Genomic DNA, 20,514 nt, shown 5'->3' with positions numbered 1-20,514 from the left:
GTGGAAATTGAGTTGAAATGGCTCTTTGAGTGTTAAAGGTTGCCGACCTCTGTTGTAGGTTCAACACTAATAAAAACCTAGCATATCAAAACGAGAGCTTTTGTTTACCAGTAGGCGTTCACACAAATGCCCACCCCTCCTTAAAGTGTGGGGGATCACAAGGAGGACTTTGCTCAATAAATCAGCAGCGTTGTTAAAAATACCACAAAAATGCAATCTGCTTTGCGGAGATCAGCGAGATTTAGTGAAAGTCTTCATTCAATAGGAAGCTGTTGCAGCTTTTCCAACAAATCCCTCTTCTTCCTCAGGGCATTTCGACAACGGAGACTACAAAATCCAAGCGGAAGTGCACAGGATTTGTTAAGTACTGTCAATCACAGTAAAAGAGGACACCTTTTGTCGCTCATCTTTGATAACACCAACAATTGCCATTGAAATAATCAACAATTTCAGTATACCCTGCATGCTTTGCGGCATCCAGTTCCAAATCCTAGTTGAAGTTGACTTTCAAACCAAACAACCCCAAAAACACTAAACCATTTTGTTTCAGAAAGTTATCAGAAACTTTTTTTTTTTTTTTTTAAATGAAGTTCAACTTTTTCTTAACCTTGTCAGAGAACTCATTTCACTCTTTGGCTGCTAACCCTCTGAGACAAAATGAGTGTGATGTCTGGCACCGGCAAAAGCACGGAAGAATGAGCATTCAGTCCTCCAATTTAAACGCGTTAGATGTCCATCGTTGTGAGGGGCAGGCGGTGAGTTCAATACCATAAAATTAAAAGCCAATACTTTAGAGCAGGGGTCAGGAACCTATGGCTCGAGAGCCAGATCTGGCTCTTTAAAAAAAAAAAAAAAAACATGTCCTGTTCAGCTGTTTGACACTGAGAATGGAAGTCTAAGTGTCCGGATGGTCTGAACAGTTTTAATGTTTCACATTGAGAGTATGTCATGCTCCCATTGTGATCATTCAACATACCTCGTTTATTATGACAAAGTAGTAAACAGGAAGTGGTAATGGGGGAACAGAAGAAAAAAACATGAAAAGAAAGAAAAGAAACACAACAAGAACTCAGTGACGTGCGGTGAGGTTGATGGTTGGTGAGGCACTGGCTCCTTTATTGTCAGATTTACAAATAAATCAACCAAAAAGGGTAGCTTATTCAATTGACTAGTGGTTATTTAATATCTCAGCATTCTTCAGAATACACGAACACACGGTACATATTACAGATATGTAAAAGTAAGAAAATAGTATGTATTTGCTCTACACCCTCCATGTGTTGGCTGTCACAATTCTATAATTCATGCAACATGAATGAGAGTAAAGAGGTGTAGAAAACCACAGATTTCAATTTTGACCTTTAGGGAAATATTCCGTTTTTAAAAGTTAATTCTGATACTTTAATCAATTTAAAATAGATTGCTCAACAAAAAGCATGAAAAGAACAAAGAATATTTTATATAAGGCCAAACCCGGCGCTAGGATACCCCACCCAAGCGCGCCCAAACACATCCAACATGCGCAAGCCCCACCAAACACGCGACAGCCACGCAAACGAGCGGAGACGCCACGTGGGCGCCAACCCAGTACCACGGTCAGCTGGGGGACACGTCCGGCAGTGCAGGATTTGAGTCCCTGGCGGCGCATTGTGTTATTGATAGTAGCCTTTGTTTCTGTGGTCCCAGCTCTCTGTAGGTCATTCACTAGGTCCCCACGTGTGGTTCTGGGATTTTTGCTCACCGTTCTTATCATTTTGATGCCACGGGGTGAGATCTTGCATGGAGGCCCAGATCGAGGGAGATTATCAGTGGTCTTGTATGTCTTTCATTTTCTAATAATTGCTCCCACGGTTGATTTCTTTACACCAAGCGTTTTACCTATTGCAGATTCAGTCTTCCCAGCCTGGTGCAGGTCCAAAATTTTGTCTCTGGTGTCCTTCGACAGCTCTTTGGTCTTGGCCATCGTGGAGTTTGGAGTGTGACTGAGTTTGTGGACAGGTGTCTTTTATACCGATAATGAGTTAAAACAGGTGCCATTAATACAGGTAACGAGTGGAGCCTCGTTAGACCTCGATAGAAGTTAGACCTCTGACAGCCAGAAAATTTGTTTGTTTGTAGGTGACCAAATACTTATTTTCCACTGTAATTTGGAAATCTTTACAAATCGAGCAATGTGATTTTCGTTTTTTTTTTTTTCCATATTCTGTCTCTCATGGTTGAGATTTACCCATGTTTACAATTACAGGCCTCTCTAATCTTTTCAAGTTGGAGAACTTGCACAATTGGTGGTTGGTTAAATACTTATTTGCCCCACTGTACTTTATTTAATCATACCATAATTAATATTGAACATGTGCATCCACACACAATTTGTCCAGAAATTGCTTTTTTCTATTAAGTTATTCTTAAAGAGCATGGAGGAACATGTAATGAAAAGTAACTTTATCCGGATTTGACTTTTGATTTTGATAATCGCCCTTTAAGATCCGGTGTTCTTTGTTTGACGCTGCCAAATTAATCCATGGATTTTGTCGGAAAAGAAACTGAATAGACATCAGAGAGATTTTTACTTCTTCATAGTACATTCCGAGAGAGTGTAGTTTGGTGAGTATGGGTTAAAGCTTCATTCAATATCAATGTAGTACTTGAGTGACAGGTCCCTTTGCATGTAACTGATGTAAAGCCTTAATCTCTGCTTTAGCCAGCACACATTCCACACCGTGAATCAAAGTTGTCTTGATGTTAATAATGATGTATTCATCTAATATAGCCTAACCATCTGATCATCCTCATCAGTATTCATCTTGCACTTGAAAATATGTTTTATTAATTAGCCATCTTTCTAATCCAATCACATTTGTTTTTGAATGGTGAGAGGATACACGAGTAGACTTCATTTACAGGCTTTTGTATTTGTGTTAATGTGTGTAGGTGTGCGTGCGTGTGTGTTGGTGTCTTTGTTTTGCAGAGGAGGTTAGTAATGCACTACATTTAATCCATTACATTTAGTGCTGTGACCTTGTGGGTAGATGGTACTTTGAAATTCGAGTTTAATTGGCGACACTAGACGTCCAACGGGGGAGAGGCTGCAGACCCGTGCTGCCCATAAGGCGAGCTAGGCAAATGCCTAAGGGCGCAGCAGCATCAAAAATGGCGTCAAGAAAAATATTCAAATAATGTTTGATGATAGCAGTAAGCCTGTCGCAATATGCAATAATTCCATTTATCGCACGATAAATAAAAATGAAGGCGATAATTTTTCCGCTGCGATTTATCGCCTCGCGTGCACCTGCGTGCGCACGTGCGACTGACGTGCTGTTTCGGCTTCCTTGTTACCAACTACGCAAAATGCATTTTAGTTCTGTTATATAATTTGAAAATCTGAATCAATGCATGAAATACAGATTAACAGTTTCTTGTTGATTTAGTTACCAGCATTCAATTTGATATATTTAACAAATGTACATGCAGTCTAGACATTAGGTTTATACAAATGAATTGTAAACAATAAGAATTCAAGTATGAGCATTTATAACAGAGTGTATGGCTTGAACAATGTACATTGTCAAAATCGATATGCCTGTGCAAACATGTCATTGTAACACAAATGACTTGCAGCTCGAACAGTACACTTCAAAAAGACAATTTATTGCTAATGGCTGCTGTGACATAATTATTCAATACAAGTGTTTACTTTATGGTTTCAGGGTCTCCCCCCCCCAGTGCATTTTTTAATAAATGCACACATACATGAACCCCCAAACAGACAGACACACATTAAAGCTATATTGATCTTCTGCAAATGAAACACTTAAGATTTTATGATAGCAATAATGACACAGAATTAAACACATACAGAAAAATAGCTGGGGCCATTTGTGCTTTATGCTGAATGCTTTACCATCACAAAAGCTATCAGAGAAATCACACACAGTCAGATACAAAATAACGCGACATAGTAATTGCTAGATGCAGTCCATGCCCAATCCACTCATTAAATTCAGCCGTTTCGACAAAGTTAGAGCCGCTATCCGACTCCATCACGTTCATTTGTAGCGTTAGCCGCTAGCGGCCGCTAGCGTTAGTGGCTAGCGTTAGCCTGTAGCCTGGCTACCGGTAGAAAGCACTGAAAGCACCATCTCCGGAAATTGTGAGAACAAGGGAGGACAGCTGGTGAAAGCCCGTCTGGATGCCACCAAGAGTCTATTAAATGTCGGGTGAAAGTTTGGAGAACCTCCCTTAAGCCACACTCCATCACGTTTTGCTTGTAGCATTAGCTGCTAGCGTTAGCTTACCGGGCTTCTGTTTGATTGGCTTCCTGATGATCACGTGACTCCCTACCTAAGTACATTCACTGCTTTCTTAAAGGGGAATGAGCATAGACGAACAACACAGAGTCAAAAGCGGGATGAAAAGACTATTTTCTTGTTTTATTAATTTACCGAATTTACCGACATGGTCAAAATTACGTCGGTCATCGTGAAGAATTTCGGTGACGGTAAATTTTCGGTTTACCACCCAGCTCTAGTCCGGCGGTCCCCCTCCGTTCGCCAGTCTTTATAAGTTAAGGTGACAGTTCTTATTGTGGTAACATCGCCTAAGAAATCGCCAGCTTCGTCAGGTTTCAAATCATTTATTCCATCAACTCACCGAGTGTCCACTGCTGTTGACGCCAGGATCAAAACAGAAACAAAACAGAAGGTAAAATAGCGCTCTCCTGCTCACCATCAGCCCCGCGGTGCGTTCAGGTACAGCAAAAAAAGTCCACCACATTGGAAGCCGATTCGTTACGTTATTACAGGTACTGTACTGTATTATTGTTATTATTGCAATGATTGTATTATTGTTATTTTGATTCGTATTCCTATTTTATTTGTTTTGCTCTTTGTAATTGCTATTTGCAATAGTAACAGCAGTATTTATTAAGGATTTAGTGTGGGTTTTTGGGCTGTGGAACGAATTATTGGAATTATATGTTATTATCTTATGTCATTATCTTATGGGAAAATCCTGCTCGACATACGACCATTTCGACTTACAAACAAGCTCCTGGAACGAATTAACTTCGTATGTAGAAGTACCACTGTATTACACATGGAACGCCAGAGCAGAAGCTATGAGGGGAAACGTTTTCATTTGCCTAGATGCTTAAATTATTGAGTGGAATTTTATTTTTCTTAAAAAACACATTTTATTTCTTCTGTGTTTCTGTGCAGTATTAATATTGTTGTCTTTTACTTAAAAGAGGCATGGTCTATTGTTTTTGGTTGTGATTTCCTAAAAAGTATTTTTGAATTTAAGAGTAAACATTTATTGCGTTTAAATGGGTGTACATGATCTATTAATATAAACTGTATTCTCACAGTGTTTTTGTATTTTTTTTTTTAATTGAGGGGGTGCAATAATATCGCATATCGCAATAATTTATTAAATAAATTATCGCACACTAAAATTTGTTATCGCGACAGGCCTAGATTGCAGTATTCAAAAAAATTATATAATACAATAAAACACCAACAAAACCGTTCGGAATACTATGTCTTTAAATGATAATGAAATCATTTTTCTAGTGTGCCTTCTTTCCGTTTCACCTTTTCCTGTGATGCGATAATTTCACCACAGACCTTAGTCTCACCACCCACCAGACCAGCTAGCTACCTGAAGGTGCTATTTTTAGCCTCCGCAATTTAGCGACGCTACGGTGACGAGTCAACTTCATTAAAAAAAGACAAAAGCTCTCCAGGTCGGAAGAAAAAAAAGAAGAGCGCGTAAACGTGAAGAAAAACAGGTTTGTTGTGATGATTTTTTTCAACAGCATAAGCACGTATACTTAGCGCAACTGCAAGCTAGCGGTTATTTACATAGTTTATATAACTTACAGTATAATTTTGCTTTAGCAGTATCATTAGCAAGGCTGTTGTTTTAGAAATATTTTCAGTATTCAGCCAGCTGTGGATTACCGGTAGTTCCAGTTAAATTTACTCCCCCTCCCATTTTAGAGAAATTTGGACAAAGTCTATGCGGGACTAAAATTGTCTTGCTTATTTTCATGTGATGTGAATCACTTTTACCTTGTGTTAAATTGTGCTTTTCAAATAAATGTGCCTTGCCTAAAAGTGCCAAGTTTAATTAAATACTGTAATTACACCATTAAATATGCAATTAATAATTTCAAAGTTCTGTGCTATGGGGGACTAAAAGTGCCACAGATTCAAATGCAAACATTTGTTATTAAATGTGTCATTAATTCATTAAAATGGCGATCACATTCATGTAAAAAATTTAGGGCTGTCAAACAAAATGTTTAATCAAGTTAATCACAGCTTTAAAAAATAATTAATCGTAATTAATCACAATTCAAGCCATCTATAAAATATGCCATATTTTTCTGTAAATTATTCTTGGAATGGGAAGATAAGACACAGATGGATATATACATTCAACATACTGTACATAAGTACTGTATTTGTTTATTTTAACAATAAATCAACAAGATGGCATTAACATTAACGTTCTGTTAAAGCGGTCCATGGATAGAAAGACTATAAGAAGATAAATGTTAGTACAAGTTATAGAAATGTTATATTAAAACCCCTCTTAATGTTTTCGTTTTAATATAATTTGTAAAATTTTAAATCAAAATAGTAGCTCGGCATTGTTGATGTCAATAATTACACAATGCTCATGGTGCATAAAATCATTCGCAACAAAGCGCCAGCAGAGGGAGACAAAAAACACAAGTAACAAGTGGACATGACACTGCTGTCATTTTAATCCAGGGGTGTCCAAGCTTTTTGCAAAGGGGGCCAGATTTGGTGTGGTAAAAATGTGGGGGGCCGACCTTGGCTGATGTCCTTAATGTAGAACAATATATTTAAGCAAATTTTAGCAAGCCATTCTGCGTGTCACATTTGCTTTATTATTATTTTTTAATTCATAATCTCAACAATCTCGCAACTAGCCTTTGTGACGTTCGACTCTCTGTATCTTGCTGCTGTGAAATTAAACTAGCTTCAAGTTGCTTCAATTTCTCGCTGCGTATCTTCCCTGTAATCTTGTCATACATGTTACCACGTTTGGTAATATCGCCTCACATTGAACTCTTTGAAAACAGCGACTCTCTCTTTGTAAATGAGGCAGACACAGTTGTGGGTATTTTAGTGAAGAAATAGTCCAATTTCCACCTATCTTTGAAGCGTCGGCTGTCGCATTTAACTTTTTTGTTGTTGTTGTTGATTGTTGCCATTTTAGAAAATTGGAAGTCAAGTGTCACACAGGGTAACACTGCTTAGAGTGCTGCTGCCTTTTAGTGTGTAAATGAGGAGCAGCATTTAATGTGTAAGCTACTTCATATGCTGGTAGCAGTACTGCTGACCAATTTATTAAGTCTGTGTGCGGGCCAGACGTTATTGATCGTATGACAGAGGCTGGGGTCCGGATGAAATTTGACCACGGGCTGCATTTGGCCCCCGGGCCGCACTTTGCACATGTCTGTTATAATCTGTTTGAGCGGGGCATGTGCGTTAATTGCGTCAAATATTTTAACGTGATTAATTCAAAAAAATAATTACCGCCCGTTAACGCGATAATTTTGACAGCCCTAAAAAAATGTTGTTGTTTTTTTGCTATCATATATTATTTAATTAATTATTATTGGATAGTTCTGTGTAGTTGCAGTGCTTCAAGAATTTATTTTCTTATAACTATGCCCATCAAAGATAGTGGCCGTATCCAATTGACACGTACAGCAGGCTGTAAGAATTTAGGCGCTATTATGGTTATGTCATGCTGGTTTCACAATCAACAGCTATTTGACTAATATAATGTAATATTCCACTTTCTTCTCCTTGTAGAGACTCATCTGAAATGTTTTCCATCTACCTCTGTACATCCTGGACCATCTTTTACAGCGAACGTATCCACATCAGCACCAAGTCCAATCCCACTAAGTCCAGGAAAGAAATGCAGCTTCCAAAACAACTGTCATATGAAAGATGCTTTTGCATCAGTGAAGACAAGGTGAGTAAGCACTACTTTTTTCCCTCATTTTCAACCCTGCGGCTTGCAGTCCAGTGCGGCCTATTTGTTGATTTATTTGGGTTAACAGTTAAAACCTTTTTTTGACAGCGGCGTAATAAGAGACCATCATAATTATGACGCTTATCATAGGCATTACCGAATGCTTATGTGAGATGTCATTCTGTGTCATCCGGCAAATTATGTCACTAACTCCCTTTATGTCCAGCTCAGATCTATTACATCCATTCAAAAGTGAGATAATTTGCCAGATGACACTAAAAGACATATGTTATAAACATTCATTAATGTCATGTCATGTAGTAGTAGTAGTAGTAGTAGTAGTGTCATGTCATAATTATGATTGTCTTATGAGTCTTATGGTGATACAGAGTGTTACCAAATAGGATAACTAGCAATTAATGAAACAATTGGAACAGTAACTGAAGAAATAATTAGCACAGAACATGAGTTTTGATTGTTATTTACATCTGTAGCGCTGCAATGCATGCTAGGAGGCATGCTTGATGACAACAATGTTGACAGCAGGTGGAAGCAGAGGTTGAATGTCTCCCCCAAAGGAGCAGTGATGGCCAGATGAAGCTTCTTGAAACAATGAAGCTTTGCAGCCAATTGGTTCAAAGCTTCATAGTGGTTCATTTCGTCTAATGGCAGTCTTATGATGCCGTTGTCAAATAAAGTGTTAACTGTTAATATCTTTTGGGGTAAATATCCAGCAATACAGGGAGGACAGCTGCGGCTTATATCTATGAACAAATGCCGTTTTGGTGTCAAAGTCGGTGGGTGGGGGCTTACAGTCAGGGCGTTATAGTCTGAAAATTACAGTACTACATCACACCTGCATCACTAAGGAAAATAAGTTTTATCTGCCATTTGGTTGTATTGCGCTCATGTTACACAGACCCGAGCAAAGCCGGGCCATACTGCTAGTAGGGAAAAAATTTAACAGAATATAAACTGAATTTGAGATATATTTCATCATACTGTAGTTGATAGTACAGTGGGGAAAATAATTATTTAGTCAACCACCAATTGTGCAAGTTCTCCTACTTGAAAAGATTAGAGAGGCCTGTAGTTGTCAACATGGCTAAACTTCAACCATGAGAGACAGAATGTGGAAAAAATAAACAGAAAATCCCATTGTTTGATTTTTCAATCAATCAGTCAACTTTATTTGTATAGCACATTTTAAAAATCCGCCAAGGAGTCCAAAGTGCTTTACATACCATAAAACAGCAATATAAGTTAACTTTCAAAGATAAAACAAAAAATATACATAAAGATAAAATAAACAGTCATTGCACATTAAAAGCTGAAGAGAAATAAAATGTTTTAAGGCGTGATTTAAAATCCATAAGTGAAGGGGCCTGTCTAATAGGAAGTGGTAATTGGTTCCACAGCCTGGGTGCCCTCACTGCAAATGCACGGTCACCCCTAAGCTTCAGCCTTGATCTTGGGACTTCTAGAAGCAGGTGCTCAGCTGATCTGTGAGTTCTAGTTGGACTGTAAGGATGAAGCAGTTCTGACAGATATGGCGGCGCAAGATTATTCAAACATTTAAAAACAAATAATAATATCTTAAAATGTATTCGGTAATGTACTGGGAGCCAGTGAAGAGATGCTAAAATTGGGGTGTTCGGGCCTGCAGGTTTTAGCTAGGAGGCGAGCAGCAGAGTTTTGCACAAGTTGTAGACGGGCCAGTGCAGCCTGACTGACGATTTTTAAAGAATTTATTTACAAATTAGAGTGGAAAATAAGTATTTGGTCACCTACAAACAAGCAAGATTTCTGGCTGTCAAAGAGGTCTTACTTCTTCTCACGAGGTCTAACAAGGTTCCACTCGATACCTGCATTAATGGCACCTGTTTTAACTCATTATCGGTATAAAAGACACCTGTCCACAACTTCAGTCAGTCACACTCCAAACCCCACTATGGCCAAGACCAAAGAGCTGTCGAAGGACACCAGAGACAAAATTGTAGACCTGCACCAGGCTGGGAAGACTGAATCTGCAATAGGTAAAACACTTGGTGTCAAGAAATCAACTGTGGGAGCAATTATTAGAAAATGGAAGACATACAAGACCACTAATAATCTCCCTCGATCTGGGGCTCCATGCAAGATCTCACCCCGTGGCGCCAAAATAATAACAAGAACGGTGAGCAAAAATCCCAGAACCACACGGGGGGACCTAGTGAATGACCTACAGAGAGCTGGGACCACAGTAACAAAGGCCACTATCAGTAACACAATGCACCGCCAGGGACTCAAATCCTGCACTGCCAGACGTGTCCCCCTGCTGAAGCCAGTACACGTCCAGGCCCATCTGCGGTTCGCTAGACAGCATTTGGATGATCCAGAAGAGGACTGTGAGAATGTGTTATGGTCAGATAAAACCAAAATAGAACTTTTCGGTAGAAACACAGGTTCTCGTGTTTGGAGGAGAAAGAATAGTGAATTGCATCCGAAGCACACCATACCCACTGTGAAGCATGGGGGTGGAAACATGCTTTGGGGCTGTTTTTCTGCAAAGGGACCAGGAAGACTGATCTGTGTAAAGAAAAGAATGAATGGGGCTATGTATCGAGAGATTTTGAGTGAAAATCTCCTTCCATCGGCAAGGGCATTGAAGATGAGACGTGGCTGGGTCTTTCAGCATGACAATGATCCCAAACACACAGCCAGGGCAACAAAGGAGTGGAAGAATCATTTCAAGGTCCTGGAGTGGCCTAGCCAGTCTCCAGATCTCAACCCCGTAGAACATCTGTGGAGGGAGTTGAAAGTCCGTATTGCCCAACGACAGCCCCAAAACATGACTGCTCTAGAGGAGATCTGCATGGAGGAATGGGCCAAAATACCAGCAACAGTGTGTGAAAAGCTTGTGAAGAGTTACACAAAACGTTTGGCCTACGTAAAGGGTACATAACAAAGTATTGAGATGAACTTTTGGTATTGACCAAGTACTTATTTTCCACCATGATTTGCAAATAAATTATTTAAAAATAAAACAATGTGAGTTTCTGGTTTTCCACATTCTGTCTCTCATGGTTGAGGTTTACCCATGTTGACAATTAAAGGCCTCTCTAATATTTTCAAGTGGGAGAACTTGCACAGTTAGTGGTTGACTAAATACTTATTTGCCCCACTGTACATAACAAGCAATAATCTAAAAAAAAAAAAAATCAGTTTGTACTGCAGTATTTAGTGCTAACCGATTGAACCGTTTTTTTCAATGTTTTTTGCTTGCATGTGTTTGATCAAAGTCCGCTTAATAGCAAGTATTGGTGTTCATAATCAAATATTCATACTGTATATCCACCCGACTGCCAGCAATATTTCTAACGCTCTTGAAAGAGCGTTAGATTAATTTGTGGGAATCCTTGCCTCACCACTAGAAAGGGAACTTGAATGACAGCCAAGCGCAGCAATCCCATTTCTGATGTTCCTTTTCAAGCCTCCCTTCACCTTCCGCTTTTTAATTCTTGCAAGGTGTGATCCTTTTTTAATCTTCACTTGATGCGCTCTACATGGTCAAGGGATTAAAAAACAACCCACTAAAGTAGCCACTCTGCAGTGGTCATGGCAACGGCAGACGCGCTATATTCTTGATTATGATTACAAGCCATTGTAGCATTCCAATCTGATGTGGTATGATTTCAAAGCTCTAATGACAAAATAGTAATTTGGCGGTTTCCAGTGAATAAGAGTAATTATAATCATGTGGCCGCTTGGTTTTGTGAAGTGGCAATTACCTGAAACATCACAATACGTTTTTGTTGGTTTTGTATATGTGTATATCTGTTATGCGTAAACATTTACATAGGGAACACGCTGAAGGCAAAGCTCACTCATTTTTGCTTGAGTGGGTCAGTTGATGAATGAATGACTTTTTCTCGGAACAGAAAGACTGAAAAGGGAAGCCGTGCTGGATATTCAACATCACATCAATAGAAGAGGCAGGTGGCTTTGCTACCTATATCCCACCAGGTCGTGACTAGGCTTTCCACACCGCAATAACAAGGCGCAAAAGAGACCCCTCCAATGTGCTTTGTCCACACTCTGGCTGTAATGGGAGCTTAGAAATGGACGAGTGGGTAGAAAGAAAAAAAGATTCAAGATTAGGGTTTTTTGAAAAAGAGAGATCACAACTAGAATGTAGTGAGCAATTTGTATGTAAATTTTGTATGTGTGACTAAAAAACAATTGAGACATTGTAATTAGAGATGTCCCGATCGATCGGGATGGGTCCGATCACGTCATTTTCAAAGTATCAGAATCGGCAAAAAAATATCGGCCATGCCTTTTTTTAATATATATATATATATATATTTAAATTAAATCGTTTTCTAATTGTGTTTAACGTTACAGACATAATATGTTACACTCATCCAGTCTTTAGTTTAGGCTTAAGGTAGGGTTATCAAATTTATCCCGATAACGGCGGTAATTAATTTTTTTTTTTTTTTTTTTTTTTTTTTTTTTTTTTTTTTTTTTATGTATCACGTTGAATTATTTAACGCAATTAATGCATGCGCTGCACGATCCACTCACGTATTGTCGCGCTCAATCTGTAATGGCGCCGTTTTACCTATATAGAGAGAAAAAGGCAGCGTAAAATGAGTAGAGTGAATTTTGGCAGGCTTTGGAGCCTTTTTTTAATTGGCCGTACAGTCCCTCTCCCTACGATTAGAAATATCATGGGAAGCAATGTGGGGAAGCAAGGTAGCAATTGATCTTTTTCTAAACACCTTATGTTATTTCTAGAGCTGAAACGAATCCTCGAGCAACTCGAGTAACTCGAGTTTAAAAACTGATCCGAGTAATTTTATTCACCTCGAGTAATCGTTTATTTTGACAGCTCTAAGCATCACGTTTTGCTCGGACTATTTTTAATGCGGGACAACGCGCTGACGTCACGTGCGTAGAGGAAGAAGCAATAAAAAAATATAAAAAACATTTCCGCAGCCGACAGCCGCTCCAAACTACGCCGACGTTGCTAAAAACTAGCCCGCATGATGTTAAGTTGGTAGCAGGTAGCATCTGAGGAGTCTCATAGAGATCACATGTATGTTGAACTAGATGCATTGTGATAGACTCGGCCGCGTCTGGGCAGCGTTAATAAACAGCGGCCATCTTAAAGCAGTAGAGCGCTAAGCGCTAATAAAGAGCGCTAAGCGCTAATAAATAAGATTAACGTTACTGTCTGAGTCACTAGCTCACGTAACGTTAGCCCTGCGGAGGGCTAGGTTTCTATTAATTATGACCACTTTCGATGCGTGGCTAACGTGTCTTACATACAGGCTTTAACATAACATAGCTTTGTGGAGTGATACGGGTGTAAAATAAAAACTCAATAATGCTAACTATCAATTTTAGCTTAGTAGTCATTGCTGGATAAAACACCAAGTAGCACTGGTCCCTAATGTGCTCCAATACAGCCTGTATCATACATTTATCTTGAACACTGCAAAAACACAAAATCCTATCAGGACTTACAGTTTAGAGTAGCGTAAAACTTAACTAGAACTTAAAAATGGCTTGACACAAATAGAAATTCAATTGAAACAGGTGGGAAAAAATCCCAACTTTTAAGTGATGTGTGTTATCAAGCGTAATGGCATTTTTAGGTATAAATATATATTTTTTTTAATAAGATCTAAAGGTTTTTTGAGTGAAAGCAGTGAATTTGTCTTTTTTTAAAATTCTAGTTACATCTGAGATGCAATTGTTGGCGGTTTTCAACAATATACATCGAAAATAAAGACATTGATTGACTGAAAATGGTTCAAGAGTAGATGAAATGTCTTGTTTTCTCATGTATATTTATAATTGCTCTTCACCTAAAAATATATTTGTTTTATCCGATTACTCGATTAATCGATAGAATTTTCAGTCGATTACTCGATTACTAAAATATTTGATAGCTGCAGCCCTAGTTATTTCGCAACGCAGAGAAGATATATCAATTGGTAGCATTACGCACAGTCATGGTTCCACTGGGCATGGCTATAGTATCATTTACTGAAAGCTCAACAAGTACACTAGATGGCAATATTTAGTCACAATATACAAAGTCACAAGTCTTTCTATCCGTGGATCCCTCTCACAGAAAGAATGTTAATAATGTAAATGCTGTCTTGAGGATTTATTGTCATAATAAACAAATACAGTACTTATGTACTTTATGTTGAATGTATATATTCGTCCGAGTTTTATTCATTTTTTCCTCAATGCATTGCCAAAATGTATATGATCGGGAAAAAATATCGGGAATGATTGGAGTTGAATCGGGAGCAAAAAAAACAAGCAATCGGATCGGGAAATATCGGGATCGGCAGATATTCAAACTAAAACGACCGGGATCGGATCAGGAGCAAAAACACATGATCGATACAACCCTAATTGTAATGAATCTTTACTTACCGGAGTACTTACCGGAGCAAGGCCCTTCGTTCCCGGCCGTTTTACTGGATTTTGACTGATTTTGCAAGGCCCACAGAAAATTCTGTTCTCTTGCTATATAAACATGGAACCCACCAAAAGAAAGATTCTTTCAGCAGGAAAAAAGTTAGTTCATATCTTTTTCCATACTTTAGAAATCAGCATTAGAAAATAGCTTAGTTTGAGCAATTTTCCGATTTCTGATGAAAAAACGGAGAAATTGAGCTTTTTGTTTCAAACATAACTTTGACTTACACACAGTTATGTTATGCTTTAGCTACATCCCAAACATCTAAATAATGTTTTCCTTTACAAAATAAGATAAACAACAAGGCAAATCGAGCTTTTGATAGCAAAGTAACAATTTTATTTACACATAACTAACTGAATGATGACGCTGTTCTGGCCGCGACAGCCGGTTAAACTTTTCCCTCATCGGCGTCTGTCTCACAAAGATGAATTTTTTTGAGTCTCTGCGGGCTGTGCTCGCGAGCATTATGGACTCAAAGGTATCGTCCGCCGCACTAGTTGTCCCGGGGGTTCTGCTCGGTCGTGCGCCGACTGGCATCCATTTGGTCGTCTTTCGCCGGCGCCCAGCCGTGCGGCGTGGCCGCTCATTGCCATTGAATCGGGTTGCGGGTCTTACCAAATGCGCTACTGCCCTCCAGTGGCCAGTTTTATTGCTTTAAAATGGATTTCCAGCTTTGTGCTTTGGAGCTAAATTGAATCACGACCCAGAGATGTCTCTTTTTTTTTTTTTTTTTTTTTCTTTTTTCTTTTTTTTAAATGTAAAAGACGTATAAATATGTCTTTGGGATACCTAAACAATTAAAAATAGAACGTATTCATACGTTTTTGGGAGCAAATGGGTTGCGTTTAAGGCCAGGTTTTACGAGTCAAATATCTTGCGCAATAACGCAAGAGTAGAGTTTTGCTGTTATTCGAATTCCGCGTTGAAACGACCATTACGTGTAGGGAAAACTGCGTGCACAGGGAAGCGAAAAATGGCAAATTGGAGGTTTCATGCATATGTAGTAAGCATTCCCAATGTGTATGGAGGTATATTTGTGTGTTTATTATCTAATCAAAAAAAAGTTGCTTCAACCCCCCCCCAAAAAAGTAGCTTCAATCTAAAAATATATTTTCAAAAAAAAAGTCACTTCAATCAAAAAAAAAATGTGAATGCAAAAATAAAATCGAAACTCAAAAAAAAATGCATTTGAGAGCTATTTTTCTTTGAATGATTTCTTTTTTTTTTTTTTTTTTTTTTTTTTTTTTTGTTTTTGATTGAAGTAATGTGGTTTTGCATTTGGGCCATATTTTGGCGAGGACATTGGTGCCTTTATTATTCAATCAAAAAATAAGTTGCTTCAAAACAAAAATATTTTCAAAAGCAAAATCCCTCCAATCAAAATTAAAAAACATTGAATCATCAAAAAAAAAAGTTTTTGAATGGGAAAAAAATATTTGAGACTCAGAAATTTGCATTTGAACACTTAATTTTTCATTGAAACTGTTTTCTTTGATTGAAGAAATCCTTTTTGTGTTTTCAATATTATGTTTAGGACATTTTTGTCTTAAAAAAAAAAAAAAAAAAAAAAAGACTTCAACCCCAAAAAAATCCAATCAAAGAAAAATAGTTTTCAAATGCATTTTTTTGTTTCAAATTTATTTTTGCATTCAAACACCTTTTTTTAATTGAAGCGAAGGTTTTGTTTTTTTTTAATTAACAAAATAAATCTTAATTGAAGCGATTTTTTTTTTTTTGATTGAAGAAACTTCTTTTTTTATTGAATAATAAAGACACAAATCATCCTCCATAAATGTGTAGGTGGCAGCACCACCAAAACTTGATTCCTTTGTGCAATCCTTTCCTTCTATGGAGCTACAGAAGTGCCAAAATTAATAGGAAATACAAAGACAACCAATAAAAGAAAACATTTACAAATACAGATATGTAAAAACAATCAATAAAAGACAACATGTTGAAAGATAGTCAGAGAAGGACAATAGCTAAGTTCCCTGAGTGAAAATTGGGCGGCACCATCTTTGATGTTTTCTGCGCTGTACTTCCGGTTTAGACAGAACACCTTGAATTGCGGTTGAATTAGAAAAAGTTTTAAACTGCCAAATGAAACCTGAGGAATGGATTCAGCACGACGTAGATAAGACTCTGAGACTTTCTCGACTGTGCGTGAACTCCTGGAAGCGCCTACCGTAATTTTCGGACTATAAGCCACTACTTTTTTCCTCTATTTTGAATCCTGCGGCTTATAGTTCAGTGCGGCTTAATTGTTGATTTATTTGGGTTAATAGTTAACACTATATTTGACAGCGTCATCATCACACTGACATGAGACCTTCATAATTATGACATAACACTATCATGGACATTACTGAATGCTTATGTCATTGTCATCCGGCAAATTATGTGACTAACTCCATTTATATCCAGCTTGGATCTTTTACTTCCATTCAAAAGTGGGATAATTTGCCAAATTACACTAAATGACATCTGCTGGAAGCATTCATAAATGCTCATGACAGTATCATGTCATAATTATGATTGTCTAATGACAGTCATATCGCACCACTGTTAAATTAAGTGTTACCAAATATCATAAGTAGCAATTAATGAAACAACTGGAACAGTGGAACTGAAGAAATAATTAGCACAGAACATAAATTTTGATTGCTATTTACATCTGTAGCTCTGCAATACATGCTAGGAGGCATGTTGGACGACAACACTGTTGACAGCAGGTGGCAGCAGAGGTTGACTGTCTCACCCAATGAAGCAGTGATGGCCAAACGAAGCAATAAAGCTTTGCAGTCAATTGGTTCAAAGCTTCATGGTGGTTCATTTGGTCTTATGACAGTCGTATGATGCCGTTGTCAAATGAAGTGTTACCGGTTAATATCTTAAGATGTAAATATCCCGTAATACAGTAAGGACAGCTGCGGCTTATAGTCCAATGCGGCTTATCTCGGAAAAAATGTCGTTTTGTGTCCAGCTTCAAAGCGCCAGTGTGGATCTACTTCGCCCTAGTTAGGTTATAGTTATGGTACTGTATAATGAGCTCATCGCACATGAACATATAAACACAAATAGTATGTCATTCCTTTTTATTGCAGACAATATTATCACAATAAAACTTTTGGACAACATGATTCCATTTCTTGTTTTATTCAAAAAAATTGGTGTATGTGCAAAACAGATCAATAAATCACAATTTCTGCAATTATTAGAAAAATTGTAACAAAGCTGGAGCATAATCGAGCCTTCCATCATCAAAGTGGAATGGACGTAGTCTCGATATACAGTCCCTATCTAAAGTCTTGTCGCTTATCCATTTTGTTAAAACAATTGCTAATAACCTGACTTTTAATTATTCAATTGGTTTCAGAAATGGCTCATATGAAAGCTAAGACCCTCCCAAATGATGTTGAATGTACAAAAATATATTTGTTTTAATGAAAAAAGATTTATCATTTAATGAAGACATAAAGATCAAATTTTGGCAAGACAAAAGTTTTTCAGTCTTGCATGCCTCCCAGAGTTCATCAAGCTTCTTGGGTTTCGTCTTCCATGCTTCCTCTTTCATCCTACCCCGGACATGCGCAATGATTTTCATGTCTGGAGACTGGGCTGGCCAGTCCTGGAGGATCTTGATCTTCTTTGCCTTGAGGAACTTTGAGGTAGAGATTGAAGTATGCGATGGAGCACCATCCTGCTGTAGAATTTGTCCCTTTTTATGGTTAGGAATGTAAGAGGCAGCTAAGATTTGTTGATATTTCAGACTGTTTATGTTGCCTTCCACCCTGCAGATCTCTCGCACACCCCCATACTGGATGTAACCCCAGACCATGATTTTGCCACCACCAAACTTCACTGTTTTCTGAGTGAATCTCGGATCCATGCGGGCTCCAGTAGGTCTCCTGCAATATTTGCAGCAATAATTCATTAAAGCCTCACTGTAGTAAATTTGTCAACAGCCACATTTTGCAATTCAAGGTCAAGCACGTACATTGTTCTTGTTCCTACATTGCAAATATCCTGAATCCATTCCAGGAGGCCTCTCGAATAGAATGTGGCAACAAAATAATACTCATAAATAAAAAACGGCTAACTGTTAGAGATTTTGCCGGGGAATGCCCATGGATTATGATAATCAGACTCCAGCTGTGACACTTATAATGTTCGCACTTGTAATTGAAAGTGGCAGCGTGTGAAACGTCTTTTTAAAGAACCACGGGACGTCTTATCTCAAAGTGGGGGTAAACAAAAAAAAACATCCTGATCAGATTTGGTTTTTGCTGAAGGCGTCGACTTTGTTCCAATATGGGCTTAGGATAAAAGCTAATTGAAAAGGAAAGAAGAAACTGTACTTCGCGGGGCTTGGATGAAACGTCACCCTCGGCCGGCTGCACACATTCGTGACAATTTCCTTCCCCTCAATTATTTTCCACTGCAAAATCTCATGCCAAAGCTGTAATAGAATATTCCACCTTTGGGATACAATTACGAAAATGCAAAGTAGTCGCTGATACAAGTGTCAGACTATGAATCACTGTTTGACAGGGTACCACAGATAGAAATACTTGTAGTTCTTAAAAGATAAATGTTATGATGAGTTAAAATAATTTCATATTAAAACCCCTGTTGATGTTTTCATTTTTACACAATTTGTAAAATTAGTTTAGTAGGTTGCCATTGACGTTGCACATGGTTACGCTGCCGGGCTTCCAGACTCTCGCGACATAAACACGTCCTCTGTTCAGCCCTTCCAATTTGAACCCGAGAGAAATATTAATGAGCATGTCAGCACTGTCGATATTTCACAAAAGCAGCAAAAGCAAAATGAACAGGAAAGACTGGATGAGATGAGACAAGAGTAGGACAAAACAGGTGTTCTTCCTAAATGTGCTACACGGGCAAAACGTCCTACAAGAGGTGAATTTGACACCCAAAATACTACCGTGCACTTTCAGCTTGTTTTGTTTAGATGCATACAGACTAGGCCTGAACAATAGTGTAAAAAAGTATCGTTGCGATTATTGGGGGGCATGCAATATATTGCGATATTAAAACTAGAAGAATTTTCACTGCATAACTTGAATAGCCATGTTTGGGATTGGCCTGAACGATATTTGAACGATTGGAAAGAATTAAATTGTAATAGGTGGTCCCTGGGTCACGACTAGGGTTGTTCAGATCATGTTTTTTTGCTCCCGATCCGATTCCGATCGTTTTAGTTTGAGTATCTGCCGATCCCGATATTTCCCGATCTGATTGCTTTTTTTTGCTCCCGATTCAATTCCAATCATTCCCAATATTTTTTCCGATCATATACATTTTGGCAATGCATTAAGAAAAAAATGAATAAAACTCGGACGAATATATACATTCAACATACAGTACATAAGTACTGTATTTGTTTATTATGACGATAAATCCTCAAGATGGTATTTACATTATTAACATTCTTTCTGTGAGAGGGATCCATGGATAGAAAGACTTGTGACTTTGTATATTGTGACTAAATATTGCCATCTAGTGTATTTGTTGAGCTTTCAGTAAATGATACTGCAGCCATTCAACCCAAATGCATGATGGAAAGTGGAACCATGACTGTGCGTTGGGAAATAACATAAGGTGTTAAGAAAAAGATAAATTGCTACCTTGCTTCCCCACATTGCTTCCCATGATATTTCTAAACGAAGGGATTGTAAGGCTTTAGCCTATTAAAAATAGGCTCCAAAGGCTGCCAAAATTCACTCTACTCATTTTATGCCACCTTTTATCTCTCTAAATGGGTAAAACGGCGCCATTACAGATTGAGCGCGACAATGCGTGAGTGGGTCGTGCAATGCATGCATTAATTGCGTTAAATATTTAACGTGACCCATTTTTTCAAAATTAATTACCGCCGTTATCAGGATAAATTTGACAACCCTACCTTAAGCCTAAACTAAAGACTCTGGATGAGTGTAACATATTATGTCTGTAAAGTTAAATACAATTGGAAAACGATT

General features: G+C 38.1%; 1 protein-coding gene across 1 annotated transcript in view; it reads left to right on the top strand.

Moving 5' to 3' along the window:
• Positions 1-7,867: 7,867 nt before the first annotated feature.
• rxfp1 (relaxin family peptide receptor 1) overlaps positions 7,868-20,514 on the top strand; it is a 124,287-nt gene continuing 111,640 nt past the window's right edge. Inside the window, exon 1 of the mRNA XM_057850230.1 lies at positions 7,868-8,019. The gene's annotated coding sequence lies outside the window, so the exon portion shown is untranslated. The remainder of the gene's footprint in view (positions 8,020-20,514) is intronic.

The sequence above is a fragment of the Corythoichthys intestinalis genome, chromosome 11 (genome assembly GCF_030265065.1).
Source record: "Corythoichthys intestinalis isolate RoL2023-P3 chromosome 11, ASM3026506v1, whole genome shotgun sequence".
Taxonomy (NCBI): domain Eukaryota; kingdom Metazoa; phylum Chordata; class Actinopteri; order Syngnathiformes; family Syngnathidae; genus Corythoichthys; species Corythoichthys intestinalis.
The sequence above is the reverse complement of the archived record's forward strand: the minus strand, read 5'-3'. Positions and strand labels throughout refer to the sequence as shown.